The sequence below is a fragment of the Cottoperca gobio genome, chromosome 24 (assembly GCF_900634415.1).
Source record: "Cottoperca gobio chromosome 24, fCotGob3.1, whole genome shotgun sequence".
NCBI classification, from domain to species: Eukaryota; Metazoa; Chordata; class Actinopteri; order Perciformes; family Bovichtidae; genus Cottoperca; species Cottoperca gobio.
The window spans coordinates 19,617,149-19,627,120 of NC_041378.1; the positions used below are offsets into that span (position 1 = coordinate 19,617,149).

General features: G+C 40.8%; 1 long non-coding RNA gene across 1 annotated transcript; it reads right to left on the reverse strand.

Moving 5' to 3' along the window:
* Window positions 1-1,755: 1,755 nt before the first annotated feature.
* LOC115003804 (uncharacterized) lies at window positions 1,756-5,469 on the reverse strand. Its single transcript, XR_003831707.1, has 2 exons — window positions 5,171-5,469; window positions 1,756-2,069 (listed from the first exon to the last, which is right to left on the reverse strand). It is a non-coding gene; the product is annotated as an uncharacterized LOC115003804 (long non-coding RNA).
* Between the last annotated feature and the right edge of the window lie 4,503 nt (window positions 5,470-9,972).

Here is a 9,972-nt window from a genome sequence, read left to right on the forward strand (position 1 = left end):
GGCTCCATACGGTTCTGTGTGGACAGGGTTATTGAGGTGTCCAAATCCGATGCTTATCAGATGCCCGGGGTTGACGAACTCCTGGATCGGCTAGGCATGGCTCGTTTTTATACAACATTGGATTTAACCAAGGGCTACTGACAGACTTCCCTGTCTCCTCTGTATGGGTTGTACCAGCTTGTGACTCTTCCGTTTGGGTTGTTTGGTGCCACAGCCACCTTCCAGCGACTTAAGGACCAGGTGCTGTGGCCCCACTCTGCATATGCTGCTGTATACTTGGATGATGTCATCATCCACAGTAAGACGTAAGAGCAGCATATGCAGCAGGTGGGGGCAGTGCTCGAGTCCCTGAGGAGAACGGGACTCACAGCCAACCCAAATAACCCAATGTCCCAAAAGGGTTCTTCAGATCCGGTCCAGTGGACGGAGCTGTGTCAGCTGGCGTTTGAGAGGGTGAAGCAAGCCTGTTTTCTCCTAACTTTGCTTTTTCTTTTGTCTTGCAGACCGATGCCTTAAACAGCGGGCTGGGGGCCTTTTTGTCCCAGGTGGAGGGGGTTGACCGCCCCCTACTGAACATTAGCTGGAAGCTGGCCTTCTCTCCTTCCATCATTTTGATCTGGGAGAGAGCAGGATTCTCTCACAAGAAGGCAATGAGGTGACATATCTACAAGTTTGAAACAAAAACTATGAAGTTTGAGTCAAATCCACTCATGGACTTACAATACCTTCAAATGGGGTCATGTATTAACTAAGAGTCCATGGGCTCCATTTTGGTGAAACATGACTCAGATACAAATGAAAACAAAATCTCCAGGCACAAACATATGGGCGTGACCAGAATATTTTTGCAATTCTTTTGTGGCCACAGGCGTTGGCGTAAACCAGGCATACAAGAAGTGGAACAGTGATTGAATGCATTATTAGCAGATGGAATACAGAATCAGCAGAGTCAGGGCCAGTTTTAGTAACAGCCAATCACATGCGTTCCTCTCATCCCCTTTAAAAGCAGCAACAAGAAGCCGAGATGTCCCTGGGTACCCTAAATATTCAAAGCCCCAAATATGCTTAGAATTAACAGACAACTGAGGTATATCCAGCAGCTGCAGGAATAGTTAAAACATTCATAAAATATTCAAAGATATAAATCTTAAAACAAACAAATGCAAAATGGTGTTTAGAAAGACAAACAAGGTCAATTATCATTAAATCAAGGCGTCTCATCAGAAGATTTGAATTATTAATGAAGGTATCAAAGCTGTGCCACATGAGTTTAAAGTATGCAGATGTGCCATGGAGTTGGTTCTGAGCAGAAGAAAAAAAACAGAACATAATCCATTGAAAAATGGAAGGTCAACATCAAGGAAATATCGGATTACACTTAAATGGATGATATTATTGCTGATACTTTTTCCTCAGTGATTTTCAACGCAAACAAGATTTAGTGCCGAAATGAACACTAAAATCACTGCACCACCTTATCAGCATAAACTCAGCCTCGTCCGTGACAGTCCAGAAGAGCAGCGCTGCCCCATCTCCAAGCTGCCTGCCTAGTTCTCCTCCATGGCCTCCATCCCCTGGTTCCTTAAGCATTATCAAAAACTGCTCAGAAATACTATGTAGTCTGGATTTAGGACACAGTATGAGTCTTGCTTGAAAATAGCATACAATAAATCAGTGTACTAACAGATTTAAATTAAAATGCATCTGTTACGACCCCGTCTCGGCGAGGGAAAAGGGAGGAACATACACCAGATGTTGATGGCAAAAAAAGATATATTTATTAAATATGGTGGACAATTTGACAAACAATTGCTTTTAACGACACCACAAAGAACAAAAGGAGGGCTCTTAACACAAGCGCAAATAAGGCATAAAAGCCAAACACCAGCCGCCCCGACTGTCGAGCTGGCTTGGCATTTGTAGTCACCGGTCTCTCCCGTGCGACTCGGATTGTAGAGCCGGAACAGGTGCACACCAATCACAGCCGGTCTTCATCAAGGAGGGAGGAGGAGATGTCGCAGCCAATCAAGCGGGCGGCGGGCGGCGGTCAAACATCCAAATCTGCATACCTAAATAGGGACACAAGGTGCATGCATCCACAAAGTAATCCCCACAGATAAATAAGGCCGTGGCCGTAACAGCAACATCTTTGGCATGCAACTGTTAATTTAACATTGCAAAGCTATTTCAAGGGTTTTTTCCCAAATATCTAATACTTTGCTACTTAAGATCTTTGTTCAGCTCTTACCACCCACTCATTTATTTTTTAATGTTTTCTAGCATCATTGTCTGACAATATTGTACAATAAAACAATAATAATATTTATAATAATAATGAGAAAAAAAACGTTTTCATCCTTTACATGTTTAACATAATGTCACTGAACATAGCACTGGGCTAATCATTCAGTATGTATTTTAATAATGTTATTATTATAGAGGCCATGTCTCTGTCAGAACTCACATAACCAGTGATGTCTTTAATCCATTAAGGAATGTAACTGAAATATTTTGTGTCACTGTAAAATTTTACCCTTATCAGATTAGTGTAAATAATGACATGTACTTCATTACTTACTATGTGGCCTTACTGCTATTCAGGTCGCTCATTTGTCTCTCATCTCTCTGTTCAATGCAGCCTGCTAAATGCAGAAGAATGTTTGGTTTGAGAACAGAGAGGTTAGAAAACTAGAGACAATCATTGAAAGTTAATGTAATGTGCTTGCCCTCAGACTGCTATTTGAAGAAGTAGAATAATAACTTTTAAATCTACAATGAACTACAGCCAGCTGTAGCTGAAAGCAGCAGCACCAGTGATATGTTTATTAACAGCAACGACACTGACTCGGATAATGACGAGAGGGATCCGGGCATGCTGGATGCCGTAATCGCCCAACTGTTAAACTCGGACACTGAAGATGAAGAATTTTAGGGATTTGTGGACGAGGAATGAACTGAAAAAGTGAGTGTATTGTGTTGTATTTTACGTGTTACAACTGAACAAGGTTGGGAGTTATTGTAAATACGCTCATTAACGTTTGAACAATGTTGAGAGTTATTGTGAACACGTTTAATAAAGTTTGACTGACTGACTTATCTGACTGTACATGGATTGAGACAATATAAACTGTGGAATAATTAATCATAACGACTTTGGTGTACACAAACTTGAGAAGTGTCAAGCCACAATTTATCTTCTCTTTAATGCATTGCCAGTCAGCATGTTTGGGTTTACATTAATACAGATACAATATTAAGTTTTGTCATTAATTTCATACCAAGTTCTAAACAATGACAAACAATTGTATTGAGTTAAGTGCTGGTAGTTTTAAAGTTTGTGGGCGGTTGCTGACGCAAATTTGTTTGCCACTGATTATTTTTCCCATAATGCTATTAGATATATCTACCCTTTGTTAATTTTTCTTTTTGATATAGAAAAATTTGGACACTCCAAACCACCATAATAATTTACACATTACTTTTTACATATTTGATTTGCTCATTGCTCAAAAAGCGACAAGCCTGCAGAGGTGTGTCGTTCAAAATTAGACAAAATTAACATCAATAGGTAATGACAACTTCAACCTCCGGAATTTTAAAAACATCTGTAACTCCTGAAATATATCTAGACTGTTTTACTCCAATCAACCTTAACCAACTAACTTCAACAATCTCATCGTCTAAGCCATCAACCTGTCTTTTAGACCCGATTCCAACTAAACAGTTTAAAGAAGTTTTACCCTTAATTAACACTTCGTTATTAAATATGATCAACCTGTCTCTATTATCTGGCTACGTACCAAAATCCTTTAAAGTAGCTGTAATAAAACCACTTCTTAAAAAGCCTAGTCTTGATCCAGAGGTTTTAGCCAACCATAGGCCGATATCTAACCTACCCTTTCTCGCTAAAATCCTTGAGAAAGCAGTTGCAAAACAGTTATGTGATTTTTTACATAATAATAGTTTATTTGAGGTTTTTCAATCTGGATTTAGAGTTCATCATAGCACAGAGACGGCACTGGTGAAAGTTACCAATGACCTTCTATTGGCATCAGACAAAGGACTTGTCTCTGTTCTTGTTTTGTTAGACCTCAGTGCTGCTTTCGACACTGTTGATCAGGACATTCTACTACAGAGACTGGAACATTGTGTTGGCATAAAAGGAACCGCATTAAGCTGGTTCAAGTCCTATTTATCTGAGCAATCTCAAAGTGTATGTGTTAACGATAAATCCTCCATGACAGCCAAAGTCAGTCTTGGAGTTCCGCAGGGTTCTGTACTTGGACCGATTCTATTCACCTTATATATGCTTCCTTTGGGCAATATTATAAGGAACCACTCTATAAACTTTCATTGCTATGCGGATGATACCCAATTATATCTATCAATTAAACCAGACAAAACCAATCAATTGGCTAAACTTCAAGCATGCCTTAAGGACATAAAAACTTGGATGTCTAGCAACTTTTTGATGTTAAACACAGACAAAACTGAAGTTATTATACTTGGCCCTAAACGCCTCCGAAACGCATTTTCTAATGACATAGAAGCTCTGGATGACATTAATTTGGCCTCCAGCACCACTGTAAGGAATCTTGGTGTCATCATTGATCAAGATCTGTCGTTTAACTCCCACATAAAACAAATCTCAAGGACTGCCTTCTGTCATCTACGTAACATTTAAAAAATAAGACGCATCCTGTCTCAAAATGATGCAGAAAAACTAGTCCATGCATTTGTTACTTCTGATAGCACAAGACAAGGGGAGACAGGACTATTTATACATGAGGTAAGGGGACACAGGTGACAACAATCAGGGCGGGGTAGACGATCACAGAAGCAGGTAAACACACAAAGGCAGGAAGTTAAGTGACCTGGAACGAGAGGGAAAGGAAAGTTTCAAAACAAAACAGGAAGTGCAAGACGACACTAGACAAGAGTGACGGTAACTTAACATAACGTGACCTGAGAGACATTAAACACTGAACATGAACTAATCTATAACATAAATACATGACATAACATTATAATCTGATGGAACATGATAGTTGTCCTGCATTGAGGAATGTTTGAGTTCTTGGAGGAGCCCCTACGTTCTTTGAGGAAACTGAAGGTTATTCAAGGAACTACTCATTTTCAGTGCCCTTCACTCACATAGTGTCAAACCCACCTTTTGAAATATGGTGAAAATAAACTGCCAGTGCTATGCTCAGTCTTTTGCTGCCACATCGCTCAGCTGTGTTGGAACACTGCCACACCTCCTTACAGTGTCGCCATTATGTCTTCTGGTATGAGCAAGTCTGGTTATTAAAAAATATTAATGATGGTTAATATTATTGCAACTATTACAGTCACTTTACCGCACCGTTGTGACGAAAAGAGAGCTGAGCCAGAAGGCAAAGCTCTCAATCTACCGGTCGATCTTCGTTCCTACCCTCACCTATGGTCATGAAGGCTGGGCCATGACCGAAAGAACGAGATCACGGGTACAAGCGGCCGAAATGGGTTTTCTCAGACGGGTGGCTGGCGTCTCCCTTAGAGATAGGTTGAGAAGCTCAGCCATCCGTGAGAGACTCGGAGTAGAGCCGCTGCTCCTTTACGTTGAAAGGAGCCAGTTGAGGTGGTTCGGGCATCTAGTAAGGATGCCACCTGGGCGCCTCCCTAGGGAGGTGTTCCAAGCACGTCCAGCTGGGAGGAGACCCCGGGGAAGACCCAGGACTCGGTGGAGAGATTATATCTCCTCACTGGCCTGGGAACGCCTCAGGATCCCCCAGTCGGAGCTGGAGGATGTGGCCCGGAGAAGGGAAGATTGGGGTTCCTTACTGGAGCTGCTGCCCCCGCGACCCGATTCCGGATAAGCGGTAGACGATGGATGGATGGATGGAATATTCATGAAATCATAAATAGGGGTTGACAAAGACTGACAAACTGATTGAAGTAGGTGGATTAGCTCGAAAATACATTAAAATGGCGAACAGAAGGAATGATAAAAAATAATGATTAATTATATTGAATATAATTGTTAATAATAATTAGTATGACTTAATTTACACCTCTGGCACCACCTCTGTCAGAAACTCTAAATGAGAGTAAAACAGTAGAAAGTTAATAGAGTAGGAGTTTTATTGCACCTGTACATGTACATTTTTGAATTTTGATTTTCTTTTTTATATTTTTGGAAAGCTTAGAATCTCGTCTATTTTAATATGGAGATGAAAATCACAAAAGCAGTACAATCAGCTCCTCAAACTAGCAAGTACACTCAAAATCAAAATCATAAGCCCACTTACCTATAAAACCTCATAAATATCCTCTTTTCAGCAATATTTTGAAAAAGACGCTCCTAAGGCATTGCCAGAGGTCCACACGTTCGTTTCCGGTAAAAAGATATCCACTGTGAACATCGTCACATCGATAAAAGTCCATGAACAGGTGTTGCAATCTGGGAAATAAGCTGATTGATTTTTACATTGTGTGATCATAAACAGTCATAACGAATATCTCGTGAATTCAGCGCTGTCCAGTTACTTCCTGAATGTTAGGCGGAAGCTTAGCGTTAGATTGACACTTAATTTGAGCCAATCGGAGCTTCGATGGGTTTTTTACAACCTTCATGGGCCAATGAGTGTCAACTTGATAAGAAAGTGCCCACCCTCTTCTTTGTTACAGACAAAGCTCAGCGTCCTGGTGGCGCATGCATCGTATAGGAAATGTGCACTTTCGTTAGATGCGTCACTTCCCTTGGTTTGTTTCTTCAAAATAAAATCTATTTCCAAAATAATATTTATTATTTATTGTACAGAAAAAAATACAAAAAAAACATACAACTATTAGAAAAAAATTACTCTGTGTGATTACTACTAACAGGGAATATGGGTATATAATAGTTATTTATAAATAGATCAAAATAACATTAATTAATAAATATTATAATATGTATAGTACATGTACATATTGCACAGTTGGTGTACGCCTGGTGTTACTCTTAGACAAACCTGTCTAATAAATTAAGTTTTTATCCTTTTTATCTGAAATTTGGTGGTGAACTTGATAACACTTGGTTCTTCTTGGTTAACAATATAGTGTCATAAAAAAGTCTCATGAAATATACGAGACAATGAATTAGGAAATCTAATTAATAATCAAATGAATAACTATAAACAAAATGACCATATCAATAGGTAGTAAAAGTTTGGAATTCTTAGATAGTAGAGGCTGACAATACTCACTTCTGCACAACATTAAACAAACCAGCATGTATTGTATATTCCAAAAAGCCTATATTAGTAAGATAATAAATGTAAAACACAAAATATCTAATACTAAACAATCAAAAGGGAATATGTACACAAATGTTTCATCTTCCGGGTGGCAGCGCAGCCAGGAGAGCAGCCCGCCGGGGGAGCAGAGAGGTCAGCCGAGCCGGCACTCTGCAGCCGCCTCCGTCAGACGGCCCTGTGTCACGGCACCAACAGTACCCCGGTGCTGTGGCTGAACTCGGGCTAACTGCTAACTGAAGCTATGCCGTTTCAAGGGGCTGCCGACAGCTATACACAGGTTGCATGTAGTGAAGAAAGGTATTGACACAAGATATCAAGGAAAATTGAGTCCAATAGCTCAATCTCCATATTGTGAGGATCCCAACAGATTATACTTGCTGCCACTGCTGGGCCAAACGTATTACTGTCACTCTGTACTCCCTGCTGTGCTGAGCTTGGTGTTTGCTTGTGAGGAGTGATGAGGTTTAAGCTTGGACACCAAATACTAACTCTTCAGTCTTTCACTCAAAACACTAAAACTAAAATTGAAATTTGGTGTCAAAATCATTAGGAATCATCCTCTGGTGACTATACATATCCACTCCAATGTGCATGGTGGTCATGTTAAAAGAAAACAGAAAGATAACCCAAATGAACCCAAAACATGCTTTTTTTCTACCATGAATATTCAATCACCTTTAGATATATCGGCTGTAACAGTATTTAGTGTGTCTATTGAACTGAAGAGCTGCATACCCAAATAGGCTAAATATACATAAGTAGCTCTGCAATGAAATACTGTAGTATAAGTATGATAACGATTATTTACAAGAGCTTGTAAATACAGTATATCTCAAAAGTGAGTACACCCTTTAGATTTTTGCAAATATTCTGTTATATCCTTTCAGGGGATAACATTATCCTACTGAAACTTTGATATAACTTAAAGTAGTCAGTGTGCTGCTTGAATAACAGTATAGATTTATTGTCCTTTGAAAATTACTCAGTACACAGCTGTTAATGTCTAAACAGCTGGCAACAAAAGTGAGTACACCCCATAGTGAACATGTCCTAATTGTGCCCAATGATGTTGTTTTCCCGCCCTGGTGTCATGTGACTCGTTAGTGTTACAAGGATTCAGGTGTAAATGATAAGCAGGGCTGTTAAATTTGGTGTTTTGGGCACAATTCTCTCTGAATGCTGGACAACATGGCACCTCATGGCAAGGAACTTTCTGAGCGGCTGAAAAAAAGGATTATTGCGCTTCACAAAGATGGCCTTGGCTATAAGAAGATTGCCAACACCATGAAAATGAGTTGCAGCACAGTGGCTAAGATCATACAGCGGTTTTCCAGGACAGGTTCCACTCGGAACAGGCCTCGCCAGGGTCGACCAAAGAAGTTGAGTCCACGTGCTCAGCGTCATATCCAGAGGTTGGTTTCCAAAAATAGACGTGCGAGTGCTTCCAGCATTGCTGCAGAGGTTGCAGAAGTGGGATGTCAGCCTGTCAGTGCCCAGACCATACGCCGCACACTGCATCAAATCGGTTTGTATGGCCGTCGCCCCAGACAGAAGCCCCTTCTGAAACCGATGCATAAGAAAGCCCGCAAACAGTTTGCTGAAGACAATGAATCCAAGAACATGAGTTACTGGAACCATGTCCTGTGGTCTGATGAGACCAAAATAAACCTGTTTGGGTCAGATGGTGTCCGGCGTGTGTGGCGGCACCCTGGTGAGGAGTACCAAGACAAATGTGTTTTGCCTACAGTCAAGCATGGTGGTGGCAGCATCATGGTCTGGGGCTGCATGAGTGCTGCCGGCACTGGGGAGCTGCATTTCATTGAGGGACACATGAATTCCAATATATACTGTGACATCCTGCAGCAGAGCATGATCCCCTCTCTTCGGAAACTGGGCCGTAGGGCAGTTTTCCAACATGATAATGACCCTAAACACACCTCCAAGATGACAACGGCCTTGCTGAAGAAGCTGAAGGTTAAGGTGATGGACTGGCCAAGTATGTCTCCAGACCTAAACCCAATTGAGCACATGTGGGGCATCCTCAAGAGGAAGGTGGAGGAGTGCAAGGTGTCCAACATCCGTGCGCTCCGTGATGTCGTCGTGGAGGAGTGGAAGAAGATTCCAGAAGCAACCTGTGCAGCTCTGGTGAATTCCATGCCCAGGAGGGTTAAAGCAGTGCTAGATAACAATGGTGGTCACACAAAATATTGACACTTTGGGCACAATTTAGACATGTTCACTATGGGGTGTACTCACTTTTGTTGCCAGCTGTTTAGACATTAACAGCTGTGTACTGAGTAATTTTCAAAGGACAATAAATCTATACTGTTATTCAAGCAGCACACTGACTACTTTAAGTTATATCAAAGTTTCAGTAGGATAATGTTATCCCCTGAAAGGATATAACAGAATATTTGCAAAAATCTAAAGGGTGTACTCACTTTTGAGATATACTGTATGTGATGAGCTTGTCTTGTGTTTTGTTCTGAAGTAGTTCTACAGCTTTTCTCCAGCACCTTAAAAAGTGGTAATTAGAAAATGTTCATCCTTTTCTCTCCCTTATGTCAATTCTTTCAATGAGATAGAAAAAACCTAGTAGGTGTGTCATATGGTCAGGCAAAGTGCAAATCAATTAGCCCTGAAAAGAACAGATTATCTGCTTCCACAGGAATAGAAAAGCACAGTGTTTAAC